We start from the raw sequence: 15,960 nt of genomic DNA, 5'->3' as shown, positions 1-15,960 counted from the left end.
CAAACGAACCATCAAACAGGCAAAGCGTCAATACAGGACTAAGATTCAATCCTACTACACCGGCTCTGAAGCTCGTCAGATGAGGTAGGGCTTGCAAACTATTACGGACTACAAAGGGAAACCCAACCACAAGCTGCCCAGTGACGAGGCCTACCAGACAAGCTAAATGCCTTCTATGCTTGCTTCAAGGCAAGCAACACTGAAGCATGCATGAGAGCACCAGCTGTTCCGGACGACTGTGTGATCACGCTCTCTGTAGCCGATGCGAGTTAGACCTTATAACAGGTCAACATTCACAAGGCCGCAGGGCCAGATGGATTACCAGGTTGTACACTCAGAGCTTGCACGGACCAACTAGCAAGTGTCTTCACTGACATTTTCAACCTCTCCCTGACCGAGTCCGTAATACCCACGTTTCAAGCAGACCACCATAGTCCCTGTGCCCAAGAATGTGAAGGTAACCTGTCTAAATGACTACCGCCCCGTAGCACTCACTTCGGTAGCTATGAATTGCTTTGAAAGGCTGGTCATGGCTCACATCAACACCATCATCCCGGAAACCCTAGACCAACTCTAATTCACATACCGCCCCATCAGATTCACAGATGACGCAATCGTAATTGCATTCCACACTGCTATTTCCCACCTGGACAAAAGGAACACCTATGTGAGAATGCTGTTCATTGACTACAGCTCAGCGTTCAACACCATAGTGCCCACAAAGCTCATCAATAAGCCAAGGACCCTGGGACTAAACACCTTCCTCTGCAACTGGATCCTGGACTTCCTGATGGGCCGCCTCCAGGTGGTAAGGGTAGGCAACAACACATCTGCCACACTGATCCTCAACACCGGGGCCCCTCAGGGGTGTGTGCTTAGTTCCCTCCTGTACTCCCTATTCACCCATGACTGCATGGCCAAGCACGACTCCAACACCATCATTATGTTTGCTGTGGTTGGCCTAATCACCGACAACAATGAGACAGCCTATAGGGAGGAGGTCAGAGACCTGGCCGTGTGGTGCCAGGACAACAACCTTTCCCTCAATGTGAGCAAGACAAAGGAGATGATTGTGGACAACAGGAAAAAGAGGGCTGAACAGGCCCCCATTAACATCGACGGGGCTGTAGTGGAGCGGGTCGAACGTTTCAAGTTCTTTGGTGTCCACATCACCAACAAACTATCATGGTTCAAACACACCAAGACAGTCGTGTAGAGGACACGACAACACCTTTTCCCCCTCAGGAGACTGAAAAGATTTGGCATGTGTCCCCATATACTCAAAAAGTTCTACAGCTGCACCATTGTGAGCATCCTGATTGGTTCCATCACCACTTGGTATGGCAACTGCTCGGCATCCGATAGTAAGGTGCTACAGAGAGTAGTGCGTGTGGCCCAAATACATCACTGGGGCCAAGCTTCCTGCCATCCTGGGCCTATATGCTAGGACGGCCCAAAAAATTGTCAAAGACTCCAGTCATCCAAGTCATAGACTGTACTCTCTGCTACCGCATGGCAACCGGTAACGGAGTGCCAAGGCTAGGTCCAAAAGGCTCCTTAACAGCTTCTACCACCAAGCTACAAGACTGCTGAACAATTTATCAAATGGCCACCTGGACTTTTTTGTTTTTACACTGCTGCTACTTGCTGTTTATTATCTCTGCATCTCTGCATGTCTGGCAGACATATCAGTGTGGATGACGGATCACCACCTCAAGCTGAACCTCGGCAAGACGGAGCTGCTCTTCCTCCCGGGGAAGGACTGCCCGTTCCATGATCTCGCCATCACGGTTTTGACAACTCCATTGTGTCCTCCTCCCAGAGCGCTAAGAACCTTGGCGTGATCCTGGACAACACCCTGTCGTTCTCAACTAACATCAAGGCGGTGGCCCGTTCCTGTAGGTTCATGCTCTACAACATCCGCAGAGTACGACCCTGCCTCACACAGGAAGCGGCGCAGGTCCTAATCCAGGCACTTGTCATCTCCCGTCTGGATTACTGCAACTCGCTGTTGGCTGGGCTCCCTGCCTGTGCCATTAAACCCCTACAACTCATCCAGAACGCCGCAGCCCGTCTGGTGTTCAACCTTCCCAAGTTCTCTCACGTCACCCCGCTCCTCCGCTCTCTCCACTGGCTTCCAGTTGAAGCCCGCATCCGCTACAAGACCATGGTGCTTGCCTACGGAGCTGTGAGGGGAACGGCACCTCAGTACCTCCAGGCTCTGATCAGGCCCTACACCCAAACAAGGGCACTGCGTTCATCCACCTCTGGCCTGCTCGCCTCCCTACCACTGAGGAAGTACAGTTCCCGCTCAGCCCAGTCAAAACTGTTCGCTGCTCTGGCCCCCCAATGGTGGAACAAACTCCCTCACGACGCCAGGACAGCGGAGTCAATCACCACCTTCCGGAGACACCTGAAACCCCACCTCTTTAAGGAATACCTAGGATAGGATAAAGCAATCCTTCTGACCCCCCCCCCCCTTAAAAGATCTTGATGCACTATTGTAAAGTGGCTGTTCCACTGGATGTCATAAGGTGAATGCACCAATTTGTAAGTCGCTGTGGATAAGAGCGTCTGCTAAATGACTTAAATGTAAATGTAAATGTATTATCTTTGCATAGTCACATTACCCCTACCTTACCTTGACTATCCTGTAGCCCCACACATTGACTCGGTACTGGTACCCCCTTGTTATTATGTAATTTTATTGTGTTACTTATTTAACTTTTTACTTTAGTTTATTTCGTAAATATTTTCTTAACTCTATTTCTTGATCTGCATTGTTGGTTGAGGGCTTGTAAGTTAGCATTCCATTGTATTCGGCACATGTGACAAATAAAAATCGATTTGATTTTATTTGGCCCTATATTTGCACACAGTGCCATGGAATGAGAGAAGCGATTTATGATATCATGCTTCTGACCCTATCCTATTTAGAAATATTGTTGTTATTTTAAAGTTGAATTGAATTGAAATTGTTTTTGTTTTAAGCTGTGTTAGCAATTACTCTTCAATAACACAGACCTCAAAGCAAATCATGGGGAGAAAAATAGGTTTATTCAAAGAGGACAAATCATAGATGATATGCTGAGAGGTAGATGTTCATTCTCCCCTGTCCTCAGTGATTCTCTCCACAGAACAAAGAGACAGGATTTATTTTTAAACCCCCAACCCTAGCCTGTGGTTGACCAATTATAATTCCTGGCAATAAAATTGGGCCAGTGGCCAGATAACAAGTATCCCATTTCAGGCTCAATGTATAGAACATTTTGACCAATGAGAACTTGCTATGTAGCTTTGACTCCCGGACTGAAATTCCTCCTGTGTCTCTGACCCATTAATCATTAATTCCCTATTACAGAAAAATAACTATTTCCATTGATCGTTAATTCCCTCTTGCCATCTAGTCCTCTGTGTTGTGTATTTATCTTTCTAACTATTTAGAAATATTGTTGTTGATTTAAAGTTAGTCCTTAATTGAAATTGTTTTGGTTTTAAGCTGAGGGATGGGCCTGGAGAAATGTAACCATTCTCAAATTCATAGACAGAGCTATGGATGCAATGATTGACCATCCATTATATCAAAATTATAGTTTTAAACATGTTTTGAGGCTATACAACGTTTGTTTACATTTAGGCCTACATTGCTTACAAACAATGGAGTAAAACGAGCTTATGCACTAAGTAAACAACACATTACGAACACCTTCTTAATATTGCGTTGCACCTCCTTTTGCACTCAGAACAGCCTCAATTCGTCAGGGCATGGACTACAAGGTGTCGAAAGCGTTCCACAGGGATGCTGGTCCATGTTGACTGCAATGCTTCCCACAGTTCTTTCAAGTTGGCTGGATGTCCTTTGAATGGTGTACCATTCTTGATACACATGGGAAACTGTTGACCGGGAAAAACCCAGCAGCGTTGCAGTTCTTAACACAAACCGGTGCGCCTGGCACCTACTACCATGCTCCGTTCAAAGGCACTTAAATCTTTTGTCTTGCCCTCTGAATGGCACACATACACAATCCATGTCTCAATGGTCTCAAGGCTTAAAAAAAAACGTATTTAACCTGTCTCCTCCCCTTCTGATTGAAGTGGATTTAATAAGTGACATCAATAAAGGATCATAGCTTTCACCTGGATTGACCTGGTCAGTCTATGCCATGGAAAGAGCATGTTTTGTACACTCAGTGTTTTCTGTGTGCGAAAGTTGAACTGAGCTCATTAGGCATTTGTAAGTTATATTCTTCAAAAGTCTATGGGCATATATCATGAATTTATAAGTCCAAAAATGGATGTAGCAACTAAGGATTATATTTCTATTACATTATTTCTGCACCAGATAGGACTGTCTCGGCTTTCACGTTTTGTTATTTTGTTATTTGTTAATGTTCACCGTGTATCGTCTGATTAAATATGTTGAACACTAACTGTGCTGCCTTTTGGTCCTCTCCTTCATCCCAGGAAGAAAGCCGTTACAATTACTAGGATCTTACACTAGGCCTAGGATATTACTAGGATCTTACACTAGGCCTAGGATATTACTAGGATCTTACACTAGGCCTAGGATATTACTAGGATCTTACACTAGGCCTAGGATATAACTAGGATCTTACACTAGGCCTAGGATATTACTAGGATCTTACACTAGGCCTAGAATATTACTGTAACGTCCTGACCAGATTTCTTATGTGTTTGCTTGTTTGGTGTTGGTCAGGACGTGAGCTGGGTGGGAATTCTATGTTGTGTGTCTAGTTAGTCTGTTTCTGTGTCCAGCCTAATATGGTTCTCAATCAGAGACAGCTGTCAATCGTTGTCCCTGATTGAGAATCATATATAGGTGGCTTTTTTTTATGTTGGGGATTGTGGGTGGTTGTTTCCTGTCTCTGTGTTTGTGTTCTGCACCAGATAGGACTGTCTCGGCTTTCACGTTTTGTTATTTTGTTATTTGTTAATGTTCACCGTGTATCGTCTGATTAAATATGTTGAACACTAACTGTGCTGCCTTTTGGTCCTCTCCTTCATCCCAGGAAGAAAGCCGTTACAATTACTAGGATCTTACACTAGGCCTAGGATATTACTAGGATCTTACACTAGGCCTAGGATATTACTAGGATCTTACACTAGGCCTAGGATATTACTAGGATCTTACACTAGGCCTAGGATATTACTAGGATCTTACATTAGGCCTAGGATGTTACTAGGATCTTACACTAGGTCTAGGATATTACTAGGATCTTACACTAGGCCTAGGATATTACTAGGATCGTACACTAGGTCTAGGATATTACTAGGATCTTACACTAGGCCTAGGATATTACTAGGATCTTACACTAGGCCTAGAATATTACTAGGATCTTACACTAGGTCTAGGATATTACTAGGATCTTACACTAGGTCTAGGATATTACTAGGATCTTACACTAGGTCTAGGATATTACTAGGATCTTACACTAGGCCCAGAATATTACTAGGATTGTACACTAGGTCTAGGATATTACTAGGATCTTACACTAGGCCTAGGATATTACTAGGATCTTACACTAGGCCTAGAATATTACTAGGATCTTACACTAGGTCTAGGATATTACTAGGATCTTACACTAGGTCTAGGATATTACTAGGATCTTACACTAGGTCTAGGATATTACTAGGATCGTACACTAGGTCTAGGATATTACTAGGATCTTACACTAGGCCTAGGATATTACTAGGATCTTACACTAGGCCTAGAATATTACTAGGATCTTACACTAGGTCTAGGATATTACTAGGATCTTACACTAGGTCTAGGATATTACTAGGATCTTACACTAGGTCTAGGATATTACTAGGATCTTACACTAGGTCTAGGATATTACTAGGATCTTACACTAGGTCTAGGATATTACTAGGATCTTACACAAGGTCTAGGATATTACTAGGATCTTACACTAGGTCTAGGATATTACTAGGATCTTACACTAGGCCTAGGATATTACTAGGATCTTACACTAGGCCTAGGATATTAAGCGACTACTTAGCGACTACTGAATCGGCTCCCTGACTCACCTATTGCTACTCATTGGACCCTATGATCACTCGGCTACACATGCCAATCCCTAATGTCAATATGCCTTGTCTATTGCTGTTTTGGTTAGTGATTATTGTCTTATTTCACTATAGAGCCCCCAGCCCTGTCCAATATGTCTTAGCCTTTATGTCCCACCCCCCACACATGCGGTGACCTCACCTGACTTAACTGGTGCCTCTAGAGACAAAACTCTCTCATCGTCACTCAATGCCTAGGTTTACCTCCACTGTACTTACATCCTACCATACCCTTGTCTGTACATTATGCCTTGAATCTATTCTTCCACGCCCAGAAATCTGCTCCTTTTACTCTCTGTTCTGAACGCACTGGACGCCGAGTTCGTATAGCTTTTAGCTGTACCCTTATCCTACTCCTCCTCTGTTCCTCTGGTGACGTAGAGGTTAACCCAGGCCCTGCAGCCCCCAGGACCACTCCCATTCCCCAGGCGCACTCATTTGTTGACTTCTGTAACCGTAAAAGCCTTGGTTTCATGCATGTTAGCATCAGAAGCCTGCTCCCTAAATTTGTTTTATTCACTGCTTTAGCACACTCCGTCAACCCTGATGTCCTAGCCGTGTCTGAATCCTGGCTTAGGAAGGCCACCAAAAATCCTGAAAGTTCCATCCCCAACTACAACATTTTCTGACAAGATAGAACTGCCAAAGGGGGCAGAGTTGCAATCTACTGCAGAGATAGCCTGCAGAGTTCTGTCATACTATCCAGGTCTGTGTCCAATAATTTGAGCTTCTACTTTTAAAATCCACCTTCCCAGAAACAAGTCTCTCACCATTGCCGCTTGTTATAGACCCCCCTCAGCCCCCAGCTGTGCCCTGGACACCATGTGTGAATTGATTGCCCCCCATCTATCTTCAAAGTTCGTACTGTTAGGTGACCTAAACTGGGATATGCTTAACACCTCAGCCATCTGACAATCTAAACTAGATGCCCTCAATCTCACACAAATTATTAAGGAACCTACCAGGTACAACCCTAAATCCATAACCATGGGCACCCTCTTAGATATCATCCTGACAAGCTTGATCTCTAAATACACCTCTGCTGTCTTCAACCAGTGTCTCAGTGATCACTGCCTCATTGCCTGTGTCCGTAATGGTTGATCTTTAGAAGTGCTTTCCTCACCATCTTAGATAAGCATGCCCCATTCAACAACAAAAAAAATCTAAGGACAGATATAGCCCTTGGTTCACCCCAGACTTGGCGTTCTGGCGTTCTGCATTAGCATCGAATAGCCCCTGCGTTATGCAACTTTTCAGGGAAGTCAGGAACCAATATACACAGTCAGTTAGGAAAGCTAAGGCTAGCTTTTTCAAACAGAAATTTGCATCCTGTAGCACTAATTCCAAAAGTTTTGGGACACTGTAAAGTCCATGGAGAATAAGAGCACCTCCTCTCAGCTGCCCACTGCACTGAGGCTAGGAAACACTGTCACCACTTATAAATCTACAATAATCGATAATTTCATTTTTCTACAGCTGGCCATGCTTTCCACCTGGCTACCCCTACCCCGGCGAACAACTCTGCACCCCCTGCAGCAACTTGCCCCCCCCCCCCCCCCCCCTTCTCCTTCACCCAAATCCATACAGCTGATGTTCTGAAAGAGCTGCAAAATCTGGATGCCTACAAATTATCCTCCAAAATTGTTGCAACCCCTATTGCTAGCCTGTTCAACCTTATTGTGGCTACCTTCACATAACCTGGTACGGTCAAGTCTCACTGAAGCTAGCTGGCTACTTATAACGTTAGCTTTGGGCAACAGGGTTAAGTAGCTGGCAGGGTTGGGTAGGCTACTTTCTAAATGTAATCCATTACATACATAGTTACCTGTCCAACACTGTAATAAGTACCATAACTTTTGGATTACCCAAACTCAGTAACATTATCTGATTACATTCAGTTACTTCTAGATTGCAAACTGCAGTTTCTGGTCATTGTTTTGTCGTTGCATTGGTCGTTGCATTACTAGGACGGTACCACGCTAAAGCTAGCTACCTACCACAGAAGTTTCTAATGACATCTGTATGAAAGATGTTTGCAAAATGTATCCTGCTCGTTTGATCCTACCCTTATTTCTTATTTCAAATGCTCACACAGATGTTTTCCCATTCGCTCGAACAAATAATGCCTTATTACCAACGCGGTATTGTAAACACGTGTGTGCTTGTTTGCAGACTTTTTTTGTACAGCTTTGACAGTGCTACTGATCGTAGTGGTGACGATTTGCTTGCATGTGAAAATTTAGCACACACAACATTCTATAATATAATAGTGTTATTTGACGTGTCAAATTAAACGTTTCTTTGACGCGTCAAATAGTGTTATTTGACGCGTATCTTTTTTGACACGCAAAGACCCAAACGGCGTTCCATAAGTGGGTGGCCAAGCCCTTGTCACACCGGCAACTTGTTTATTCATCAAAACCCAGCCCTTTCATGCCACCGCCAGCTATTGCGCTCATAATTCCTGTTGTGAAAATAGAAGAAAAAAAAATTGACCCACTCCTAGACCTATAGCTCTATGGCCTATGCTTAGGTTTACCATTGCCTTACGTATGTTAAAATAGAGCCCCCATTGTCTTTTAACCAAATGTTTTTTACACAGTTAAACAGTTATATACAGTCTTTTAGATCTTTCTTACTTACAATTTCTTTAACAAACTAAGATTATGAATCGTCTGCGTAGTTCTATTTTCATTACAGAGTAGACTCTCTGTGAAAGATTCTGCCTGCGTCACCTGGTTTGTCTCCAACTGAAACTGTGAACGTTTGTTTGCATTGGAAACTCTGGTTCAGGCCTCCATTTGGCTTGTCTGCTGACGTGTGCATTATGCTGCATGGCTTACTAAGATTGTAAGCCTTTACTTGGTAAAGGTCCAGTGGGCATCTGTGTTGGCCTATCTACAGTGCCTATCCCATTTTAAACACGCACATGAAGGAGTCAGTCTTGTGACACTAGCCTACTAAAGTGTCATCAACAAGCGACACAGCCATAGAAATAGAATCACTGATCAGTCATAGAAACATTGCTTCTATTTCTGTGGACACATCTTTAGATAGCCTCAGGCCTACAATATAAGAGAATACTGTAGAACTGGAAAAGCTATTACATGTGTATTTAGGTGCATGTGTGTATACTCATCAAGCATGTGTATTCTTTTTTTGTCTTTGTAAAGTGTATTGAGACATGTTAAATGCACTGTAAATAAAATGTGACTGTAACGGGTGACGCTCTCCTCATCCTCGGACGAGGTGAGGAGAGAGGGATCTGAAGACCAAAACGCAGGCTTTGGGAAATAAGCCATCTTTATTAACACAACGATAAAGATGGCAACACGAAACAAAACAAACACTTGCAAAACTACAAAATAACAAAACGACGTTGACGAGACCTGAACATAAACTTACATAACTAAACATAAACTTACGTACAGGTAACAGACGACATCGAAACGAAAACGAAACAAACAAACGCTACAGTCCAGTGTGGTACGAACAAACATACTGACACAGGAGACAATCACCCACAAACAAACAGTGAGAATGCCCTACCTAAATATGACTCTTAATTAGAGGCAAACGCAAACCACCTGCCTCTAATCAAGAGCCATACCAGGCAAACCAAAACCAACATAGAAACAGATAACATAGAATGCCCACCCAACCTCACGTCCTGACCAACTAACACACAAAAACTAACATAAATAGGTCAGGAACGTGACAGTGACCACTTATTATTGCATAGAACTATATTTACTGAACACATGTCATAAATGATATTTACTGGATGTATGCAAGTGAACGTTATGGACACAAATACAGATGTGTTCGGTTAGATTAGATGGTTTATGGTGTTACTTTGGGTTAGCACAATAAGGGTTCACGTCAGTGGGTATTATGTAAAGTAACGAACAATGGCTGCTATTGAAGCAGGACCAAATCTCCCGCTATTTTTAGCCAGCTCTCCTCTCCCACTATTCATTTATACTGTAGTAATATCCTGAGCAGAGATTAACCCTGATCTAAGAGTGGCATGTTGAGTCTGGGGTCAGGGGGGTGGAGGGAGGGAGGGATGGGTGGTAGATGTGTAGGCACATAGAAATATAATGAACAGAACAGGCTTGGAACCTTTAACTGTGGCAATTTGACTGGTAAACTCATAGATGTGGTAAATCAAACTCGACCAAACAATGGAGTTGCCAAGGAAATGGGTGGGGGAAAAGGGCCATGGGGTAAAGATCCCGAATCTCCTCATTGCCCACCAGCAAAATGTGCCTGCATTTAGGCTATTGTGTATATGTTGAGGTACAACTCTTGAGTATAATGCTTTTATGGATGTCAACCCCAACACATGTTCATGTCATCATCGCCAATCAACTGAATTACAGTTCAAAACGACTGACCACCACATTTCTGTGTGCTAGCTATGCTAACCACCTTATACGAACGGGAGTTAGAATTTAACAGTCACTTCTTTTAAACCTGAAAAGGGACAACTTCTAAATGTTATGCAGCGAAAACCGCCAAATATATCCAAATCAGACTTAAGTAACCACATTGTGAGCCTGTTACAATACATAAATCATGACAAATGTGACAAATACGCTTTGTTAGATCAGATGTGTTGAATGTGCGCCAATCTGGTCGTTGCAACGGTCTGCGTTCCATTGACTCCTTTACCGCATCTATAGGAACACTCGCAATGGCTGCCTGGTATTGTGATGATAATAACAATTTCCATGGTAACGTAGACTGTTCATTCAAATGATGTTAACTGATGTGGCTCATGCAATGGAATGTATTTTTTTGTCATATCAGTAAAGTTGACTCAAGAAATCACAGCACAGATTGATGGGTACACTTCCTGCTTTTACTTCCTGCTTTGCTCCTATGGGTACACTCAAACTGGCTGCCAATCCACCCATTATGCCATCATTTACTTGAATGGGGACGCACGTTCTGGGGACGCACATTCTATTTCTATGTGTAGGCCTACATTTGATCATTTCCCGCAAAAATGATTTCCTTCTCAAAATAATTCAAATAGATCCATTGGGTTACAGACACAGCCTGTGATGAAACTATTCGTTTTGATTTTGCTTGATTTTACTCATCAAACAAAAACATTGGGAAATTGGTATGAGAACAATCACCTCAGCGGAGTACAGACAGAGAGTACAACCTACATGTTAAGGCGTTAAAAGCTGGTAACAGAAGCACGTTATCATATAAAGGTGTCAGAAGCTGCCCGACTACATCATTAACAAGCGTTAGAAGAGCGGTGTGTAGGCCGTGCTCTCGGAGCTAAGAAGGATTCCTTAATGGAGAACCTAACATGACATAAACACATCTCGACAACAGTGCGTGTAGCTGGGTTGCTTGTGCTACACGCACCATTTGTCATGTTGATGTATCCACTGACGCAGCATCGCAACGCTCTCGTCTTAGTTCCTGATCAGAACTATTGGATTCTGCAGACTGTAGTGAGATGTGCAAACAAATGAGGATGGCAAAGGGAAGCCCTACTACAGTATTTCCTCTGGGTAACCTCGGGTCCTTTAGGGACGTGGTGTGTGAAGGCTTTTGTTCCAGCCCAGCGCCATCAGACTTTAGTAAAGCACCACCCTGTGGACTAGTTTATATATTGTACCAGTACTAATCCGTAAAGCATTATGTTATCTGATCTATAAATATATGGGCAGCATTTTTTTATTGATGGATAGTGGATAGTGGATTAGCATATTCACTGTTTGTCAGTGTTTATCTGTGTATTCCTTAAAAATGATTAATTTACACTTTTTCCATCCACACAGTATTGTAAAATGTTACTTACCTAATTCCACCACTGGGTGGAGCCATATGCTTTCAATACAAAAACCTCACTCTACATACGGTAGTGCAGTGTGATATTATAGCCAATCCGTTGAGCTTTCCCCGATTGATTTAAGAATTTGTATGTAAATATCTTAGTCCTCTTGGCCCCCTTCTACTAAAATTACACACAATGCTTGTTCAGGCCTCTTGTTTCTCAGACAAATGCTGATACGGTTGTGCACGTGTATATATTGGCTAGAATTGAATGTCATACTGGTGCATTGTGGTCTGGCTGTGACAAAAAAGTTTGAATCAAGATTCCCTTAGTGTTAACCCTTGCCTGGTGTACATGTTTTTGTTATTCACCCAATGTTCGCGGGTCTGATGGACCCACCACATTATTGGGGTTTTAAAACAATACAGCCATAACAGTTTACGTAAAAATACTTAATACTTAGATGTTGACTTATATCAATTACAAGTAATATAGACAGCATACATGGTTAATATTTGCTATTTACCTCTGCTTGATCACATGTATCAATAAAAGCCCCATTTAACACAAATTAAGGCAGGTCTACACACCACATGAGGGACAGAGTTTTACTGTGTGTGTTGCAAATGTACTTCTTGCACTTGATGCACGTGTACTGTGTCTTCCTGTCCTTCTTGGGTCCACACACATCGCAGTGCTTCTTCTTGTGTTGCTACCGGCTGCAATCTAGAATGATGAAAACACTTAGTTCAGGAATTTTACTAACATCTCACTCACTCACATATATAGTTACAGCCAAGGTAGAAGAGTCAGACACACACACACACACACACACTTACTCCGGTATTGGAGTTGTTGGTTCTGTGGGTCGAGCGGATGGGACACCATCATCCTCCTCCTGAATCCTCCTCATGATTGCTGCAGAAGCTGGGGTCCTTGGGATATGTTGCCTCCTCTGGATTTGAGGTCTTACCAATGTCCTGCCCAGCTCCTCGAGAAAGAGCCATCTCCTCTGGAGCCTCCCTCTTTTCCAGTCTGGGTTCAACGCCATCCAGATGACAAACACGTTGTACGCCGAGATGTCCAAGATGTTGAAGAATATCACAAGTGGCCAACGTAGGGTTTCTCTTTTGCAGCTGTAGTCAGTCACCAGCGTATCTAAATTGTCTACCTCTCCTTTTGTGGCATTGTTATGCATTATGATTTCTGATTTTTGATGTTCCTGGCCACAGATTCTCTCATCCCTACGCAGCGTACTCATGAGTACCACATTTTAGCCTTTATTTGGCACGTAGGACACTAGAGACGTGTCGGCTGTGAACACAAACTTAGAGGAATTGATAGGCCTGTTCTGTGTATTCAACAGCTGAGGTGGGAGCTCTGGCTTGTTTTTCATACTGTTTCTACCATCGTCATCTTCCTCTTGAGGAGCTCCTGTCCCAGCTTGCGCGAAGTAAAACAGTTATTGAATGATGTTGTGGCCACGGAGTCCCTGTGTCACGTCCAGTACAACCCACATCCATTGGTTCTTCTCAGGGGCTCCTCCATCTGGCTTCCCCATATATGCAGCATCACAGGCAGGACCAGATCTTGATTCAATATTTTGCGGGTTTAGACGGTATGTACTGCCTGAAGGGGCAGCGGCCCCTAAATGGCATAAGCTGCTCATCAACAGTAATGTTGGGCCCAGGGTTGTAAAACAGGGGAAGGCGGTCCACCCACTTGTCCCACACTGACCTGATTGCAGCTAGCTTGTCTGTCTGCCGCCGAGCTGGTCTGGTGTCTCGGTTATCGAAGCGGATAATCCTGGAAATAATGTGGAAGTTTTCCAGAGACATTGTTGCATGGAAGGAGTTCTCTGACAGTTTCTGCATCCCACAGGGATTCTGTGGATTCCTCGTTGGATCTGAAAACCTCAGCAAGGAGAAGAACCCCAAAGAACCCCATCGCTCTCCAAAAACACGCCTTTCCTCCAAATTAGTGCAGTCCAGAATGATTTTCTGGATGGTGTCTCGGATGAACAGTTCAAAAAAATACTTCATGTCCTGCACATGAGTAACTGCCATCTGCGTCGGTCCTGGTTGCATCCTTATCACATTAGTAGCTATGTAGTCTCATTCCTTGGGCAAGAAGACCATTCAATTTCACAATTTTGACAGCCATATTTCTCCTCTTGCAGGCTGCTGATGAGCTGGTTGCTAACGTGCTGGTCCTGGGGGTAGCTGCTGACGGGCTGGTCCTGGGGCTGACTAAGGGTAAATCTCATCCTCTTCTTCCAACTCACTGTCAGACTCCGAATTGACAGAGACATGATCCTCATATTCAGAAAATTCTTCATCTTCCAAAGTGGAAGAGGTTCCTTCCCCGCTAGCTTCTCTCTCTGCAAAAAAATATTTCCAAGGCACTCTGAGCAGGGATCATTTTTACCATGCTGGTTGATTGTGGTAAGGAGCTACACATGCAAAGCTATTTATTTGTTGTGTCCCTCCTCCAATTTGCACCTGGCTGGGTTTGTAATGAACTCGATGGGAGACAGAGAGCTGTTTTCAAGTGCAGGGTGTAGCAGGTGTTTATTGCAAAAGACCACAGGAGGAGGCAGGTAGCTGGGTCCAGGGACAGGCAGAAGGTCATACACAGAGGCTCCAAAAAGGCAACAGTACAGGCAGGGAAAAGGCTAGTAACGTCGTCCGGGAGATCAGGCAATAGGTTGATAACAGGAAATCCAATAGGCTAAAGTACAGGCAGGGAATAGACAAAAGGCATCGTTAGTGAGGCAGGCAAAAACTATCAGACACGGGAGGATCAAATTACTGGAAACCAGTGCTCCGAATAGAAGTGTGTCACAAAACAAACAATACCTCACAATGATGGGGTGCAAAGAACTGAACTAAATAGTGTGTGATAATGACATACAGGTGTGTGAACAGGTGATCAGAATTCAGGTGATTGGGATCTGGAGAGTGCCAATGAAAATGTATTATTTTACATGTTCTTCACAGAAAATGAGCCAAGGTCGATGAGCCTCAGGTGGAAAAAAAGTATTCATTGTATAATTTTTCTTCTAGTAAACATTGAAAATGGGTCCCACAGACCTGAACACCACACACGGGTTAAGTATAGTATACTTGTATAAATATATTACACTGTCATCTATGGGCATTCTCACTGCACTATCTCCCGCAGACTTCTACTCTACCTCAGCCCTGGTCACAGACGCAGGCCCAAAACCACATGTTTTCCACCAGAGCAGAACTGTCATTTATATGACTATGTAGCTAACCTTACTGTTTTTGTAAAGGTATCTTTGACTAACAAATGCATATCTGTATTCCCAGTCATTTAAAAGCCGTAGATTAAAGCCTAATGAATGTATTTCAAATTGACTGATTTCCTCGTGTGACCTGTATAAGTCAGTAAAAATCTATGGAATTGTTGCATGGTGCGCTTATATTTTTGTTGAGAATAGATCAATTACTTCGCTGTCCATGCGTCTCTTTGCCACTGGCATTCATTGATCACGTCCACTTTTCAAGTCAGTGCTTCTGTTAAAATCAAGATCATCAGTCAAGGTCAGGTCATTTCTCTTTGACTCTTGGTAGTTTTGTTCAGCAGTATTGGTGTTAAGACTCAGTAAACTAAACAAAAAAAGGGCCTCACAATGGACCTCGGGAACTCATCACGGTATTTTGTGCATTCAAATTGCCATCGATAAAATGCAATTGTGTCCGTAACTAATGCCTGCCCATAACCCCACCGCCACCATGGGAAACTCTATTCACAACGTTGACATCAGCAAACCGCTCGCCCACAAAACGCCATACACGTGGTCTGTGGTTGTTAGGCCGGTTGGACATACTGCCAAATTCTCTAAAACAATGTTGGAGGCGGCTTATTGTAGAGAAATGGACATTCAATTCTCTGGCAACAGCTTTGGTGGACATTCCTGCAGTCAGCATGACAATGGCACAGTCCCTCAAAACTTGCCGTTGTGTTGTATGACAATGACAAGTGCACATTTTAGAGTGGCCTTTTATTGTCCCCAGCACAAGGTGACTGTAATGATA

At 43.5% G+C, this 15,960-nt stretch overlaps 1 long non-coding RNA gene across 1 annotated transcript; it reads right to left on the bottom strand.

The window, feature by feature from the left end:
- Window positions 1–9,375: 9,375 nt before the first annotated feature.
- On the bottom strand, window positions 9,376–14,342 carry LOC129814849 (uncharacterized). Its single transcript, XR_008753363.1, has 2 exons — window positions 12,736–14,342; window positions 9,376–12,622 (listed from the first exon to the last, which is right to left on the bottom strand). It is a non-coding gene; the product is annotated as an uncharacterized LOC129814849 (long non-coding RNA).
- Between the last annotated feature and the right edge of the window lie 1,618 nt (window positions 14,343–15,960).

This window comes from Salvelinus fontinalis, chromosome 18, assembly GCF_029448725.1.
Source record: "Salvelinus fontinalis isolate EN_2023a chromosome 18, ASM2944872v1, whole genome shotgun sequence".
NCBI classification, from domain to species: Eukaryota; Metazoa; Chordata; class Actinopteri; order Salmoniformes; family Salmonidae; genus Salvelinus; species Salvelinus fontinalis.
This window is presented reverse-complemented; position numbering and strand designations above follow the sequence as displayed.